A 5371-nucleotide genomic window follows, 5' to 3' on the forward strand; every position below is an offset into this window, starting at 1 on the left:
CGACACCTCTCTATCCTCAAGTAACATGCCAGATCTGTTACTTTGATCTGTTCCGGGACCTCGCAATTCATAAATTAAGCACTGCCTGCCTGTAAAGATTTAGTAAGTGTGTGATCAATGTTTTTTGTTTATGTTTATTTAGATGATAAAGTTAGTTAGTATCATCATATCAGAAATGTAAATCAAATCTAAAATCTAGATGTGATTACACATCAATACCTTAACACTTAGCTAAGCTTATGCCCTCCTTATACGTCTAGCATTTGACACTATAAACCAAGCTTGTGCAAAACATAGATACCATGCAATTTATGAATGCAATTAAAAACGTAATATTCTGTAGTGCATTTAGTTAAAAAGTCTCTTAATTGATTTTGCATCTTCTTCTTGGACACGTTTAATGCTTTCACACTGTATACGTTTGCTGCATTTACTGTACAAAGTGTCCTGAGCTTGGTCTATCTGATACCATTTTTATATGCATGATTTGATTGGACAGGAATGATTATTCTATTTGACCAATCACAGTAAACAAGAAAAACTAAACAAATTTAGTGACTTCAATAGTAAAACTGCACTCAAGTAGAACCTAACATTTTAAGCTACCTAATAAAGTACAATTACTGAGAAGAAAAAACTACTCCTTTACAATAATTTGAACATTTGGAATTCATTTATTTACACCACTACATACTGTACCAATAAACATCCTATTTGCCTAGCAGTCCTTCCAAAAAAAAAAAAAAAAAAAAACACCAGAAAGCAGCATGTCAAGCACAATTGTGGTCATCCTGACACATGTCTATAGCTGAGAGGCTAATCCATGCAGAATGAACACATTTGATCATTGTGGATGAGCCCCAGTTGCTTTTTCAGGCTGGCGGTTGTTTGTTGTGACGTTAAATCTTCGATGCACTCATGCAGTTATCGGCCCTGGGGAGTTTCTGACAATTTCACATTTGAGATATTAGCATTCAGATTGCCTGCATTGACAGTTTCTAAAGCAGCTCTAATTATTTTTCCCCAATTATATTTCACCACCTTTAAATCATATAATCCACACTGTGGACAGCGATATGCGAGTAAATCAGCCACGGGCCCAAAGTTAGCCATCCATGCGCTGCCCCAGAGGCTGGTTTAAGGACAAAATGCAACACAAGCAGTGACTCATTGCAGTGTGTAACAAAACTGTTAAAAAAATCTCTTTTAATAAGCAGAAGGATGACTCATGTGGACTAACTTTAGTTTGAAATCTTGATCTAACACTCTCGTTTCAGCGAGGGCAAAGACAATCTTGCATTATCTGCATGTGCTGACTTCATGTAGTCGAGCTTTGACTGTCCTTCACAACTCAACAGGCAGTGATTTGAATTTCAGGCTAATTTAGTTAGCAGCGAGACTCTCTCCGGAGAATTCCACTCCGTATCCGAACATATGGACAGTGTCTCAGCGGTGAGGCTCCATTTGGGGGAAAATCTCCAATTAGTCAGAGAGATGCTTTCATGGCGGAGCTATTTTCTCCATCTTTATATTTAGATAATGAGCACTATCATATTTCCAACATTAGGTCATCTGGAGGTAATTAAATCCATCACACAGAGCAGACAATGATAGTTCATTAACATGAATACTGCGAGTCGAAGGCTTTGTGTGGATTATCAAGTTTGGTTATCAGGATTCGCTGGCGGGTCCCTTCAAGGTAAATTTTGACAGAAGTGGATGGCGCTAATCCATACGGCCTGCTCCGTTATTGAAGGGAGCCGCGATGCATGAAATTAAGTGTTGGCGTTGACCATCCCTCACCGTCCTCGTCTTCTCTCGGCTCGGCTAACTTTTGAGCTGCTCTCTGCACTGTAAGTTTAATTAGTAGCAAAAACTGCTACCTTTGCTGTAAAGTCAAGAAAGAAACAGAGAAAGTCACAGCGCGGATCAATTCAGCCGCTCCTCTGGAGTTTCACTCTAAGACATGAAGTCTGGTGTTGTGAATGCTAATGCCGGCGACTAGCGCATTGCTTCAAACCTTCACATCCGCCTTATCTCCGTGCAGGCGCTTCACAGAACTGCAAATGACCCAAAAAAAGCAAGTTTGAGCAAAGTTGCTGAAAATTCAAGGGCAGCTTAACAAGATAAAAAGGAAGCGCTAAGCCATTTTAAGGTGGTTGTTTAATATATTATCTTTTAATGAATACAATGATGGGGAAAGCAGTTGAGACAGATTAAATTTGTCTGACAAACTGGCTTATATTAGGCACTCATATTACCATATAGGCATATAAATCCTCAGGAAGAAACATTTTGCTCCCAAAGGTGAAATGAAATTTGTTGTTCTGCAAAAAATGCACAGGTTCACAAAGATTGGTTCTGGGGAAACGTTGCAAGGAGTGTGCAGAGTTGGTCTCAAAGTAGATTCCTGCAGGGCCACAGTTCTACACAGTTTTGCTCCAGCCCTAATTGATTACACCTGATAAAGCTAATCAGGGTTTTAAAGACCTGTTTTCACCTGGTCACTTCATGTGACCTAATCTGATTTGTGAAAACATTTCAACAAACAGGCTCTGCAGTTAACATGATTATAAGCTAGGGCTGCATTATAAATCAATTTAGCATCGATATTGCATTGTAATCATTTGCAATAGTCACATCACAACATATGCAATGTTGAGTCTGGATTTTAATTGATCATTTCCATCTGTTTTCAAGACCTGTGACTTTATTAAGATTTTAAAAGCATTCAGGCAAAATAAATTGTAGCATTTGTAACATTAATGACTGTTAACTAAGTGAAGTCATTCATTCATTTATTTTCCTTTCGGCTTAGTCCCTTTAGTAACCAGGGGTCGCCACAGGTGAATGAACCACCAACTTATCCAGCACATGTTTTACATAGCGGATACCCTTCTAGCTGCAACTCATCCCTGGGAAACACTCATACATTCTCATTCTTCCACACACATACACTACAGACAATTTAGCTTTTTAGCAAATCACCTATAGCCATGTCTTTTGAACTTGGGGGAAACCGGAGCACCGGAGGAAACTTACGCGAACAGGGAGAGAACATGCAAACTCCACAAAGAAATGCAAACGGACCCAGCTGAGACTACCCACTGCACCATTACGTCACCTTAAGTGAAGTTTATTTATAAACTAATTTTGTGAAGGATTAAGTGCTGATGATGGACTACGACCAGTCCTGCATCAGCTATCATATGATTTACCTATCAGACTAATCCAAACGTACATAAACAACCAGATTTCCTTACCTTAGTCATTTTCGTCTTGAAGAATCCTCCCTCCACCTCTAGGAGGTCGCTGGTTTTAGTCCCGTCTTGTCCAGTTAGCGTTTCTGTGCTTGCGTTGGTTTTCCCCAGGTACTCTGGTTTACTCCAACAGTCCAAAGACATGTGGTTTGAGTAAACTGAATAAACCAAATTGGCAAATTGGTATATGAGTGTTTTCTAGTACTTGGCATTCACCGCATATGCATATGCTATATAGCTGGTGGTTCATTTTGCTGTGGCAACCCCTAATAATCAAAGATTAGGCAGAACGAACAAATTCGGGGAGCTCTTGAAACCTACCTTAGCAACTCCCCTCTCTCCTTTTGAAATAGGAGGGAGCCCCTGGCTCGAAGATCTTCTTAGCTTACAGCTTTCTTCCAGGACAGTATGCCAAACATGCATTATTATCAATCATCAGTCCATGAATGGAAATAGGACCTGATTACTTTATTTGGAATGTGCTGAAAATGAGTTGATATCTTTCATCAGTTTGAGGTGGATTGCAGTAATCAGTGAATTTTATAAAGATTTATTTAAAAAAATAATAATTGAAAAGTACTAGCGCTGGGCGATTTGGCCTAAAATCAAAATCCTGATTAATTGACCATTTTAGCTTGATTCTTTTATTTATTTATTTTTTAAAAATTGCCCTCATAATTCATGGACAAGTTTTGTACAGTAAATATGCATTACTTGATTTTAAAATAACTGAAGGAAACAACACACTATCTACTATCTATGACTATTTATTGATAGTCGACGTTGAACAATTGAAATTAAAACACACATTGCCTGAAACCAACTTTTCTCATAAAACAGTGAAATATTAAAAGTAGAAAATAAGCAGTATCTCTGCTAAATAAAATAACTTTTGTATATACTTTAAACAATATTTTAAACAGTGCATTTCTTGCATCTTCTGTAAACAAGTATTTTATGTAAATAATAATTTTAATGGAAGTATACGTCCGGCGCAGAATATAAATCAGCCTTAACAGAGCGGGGTCACGTGTTTGTAAGTCGTGTTATTTCTGCAGGCCAAGTTTATGCTGATATTTGATTCACACTCCACAATTCTTTCACATATAGCAATGGCCTCAAACTCAGTTCCTGAAGGGCCAAAGCTCTGCAGAGTTAAGTTTCAACCCCCTCCAACTCACACCTGCTTTAGAGTCTCTAGTAGTCTCGAACACCTTGATTAGTTGGATCAGGTGTGGTTAATTAAGGTCGAGCAAACCTGTGCAGAGCTGCGGCCCTCCAGGAATAGAGTTTGAGACCTATGACATAGAGTAAAGTTGCGGTCACATTACAGTTTGAGCATGCGATATTCTGTCGTGCGGTGCAGCAAAAAGGGGCGGGATAAAACAAGATGATTAAAAATGTTAAAAAGCGAGCTTTTGCTTCATGTTCACTGTTCCATGTAAAATTTCTGTTCAGAAAAAGTCATGTTTTGATCTTCGATTGGAAGCATGCAGTCAAGTGATGAGATTTCGCAGATCAGAGTTCACCAAGCTTGAACTTTGCACCGCAGCAACTTGCAACCTGCGAAACTTGATGCTGACCCTGCATTTTCGGTCTGATGCATTCGCGTGCATATGAATGGAAGTCTATGGGAGCAAAAGCCCAATGTGATCGCAGCTTCAGACAGAAGAATGTGTTTACCCCCCAGTTATGGTTTTAGAAGATGTTTTACTCTTATTTGTATGGCTAAAATGGAGTATTACAAAAAAAAAATAAAAAAAAAACAAGTTTGTCAACCCAACTAAATAACATCTGGGGAAACACCTGTTGTCAAAAACACCTCAAAGTGTGAGCAGCTAAAGTCAAAAAAGGAAAGTGATACAGTGACATCTCAAAATGAGGAGGATGTACTTCTAGTAGGATCAGTTTTACACAACCATCAATATACAGTGTCACAATTTTCTGAAACCACATTTGAAATTGATACTCTTCCCAAAATTAAAACAAAAATAAACATTAGAGCCACATGTTGTGGACTATGTGACCATCAATTTTTGATTTATGTTATATTTTCATTTGATTTTATTTTTAAGTGTGAAATGATTAAATTAAATAGTTAAGTTAATATC

The 5371-nt window shown here is 38.1% G+C and overlaps 1 long non-coding RNA gene across 1 annotated transcript; it reads right to left on the minus strand.

The window, feature by feature from the left end:
• Positions 1–654: 654 nt before the first annotated feature.
• On the minus strand, positions 655–2412 carry LOC141381207 (uncharacterized). The gene is made up of 3 exons (XR_012401005.1): positions 2262–2412; positions 2021–2060; positions 655–1888 (listed from the first exon to the last, which is right to left on the minus strand). It is a non-coding gene; the product is annotated as an uncharacterized lncRNA (long non-coding RNA).
• Positions 2413–5371: the final 2959 nt, after the last annotated feature.

The sequence above is a fragment of the Danio rerio genome, chromosome 3 (genome assembly GCF_049306965.1).
Source record: "Danio rerio strain Tuebingen ecotype United States chromosome 3, GRCz12tu, whole genome shotgun sequence".
In the NCBI taxonomy this organism is placed as follows: Eukaryota; Metazoa; Chordata; class Actinopteri; order Cypriniformes; family Danionidae; genus Danio; species Danio rerio.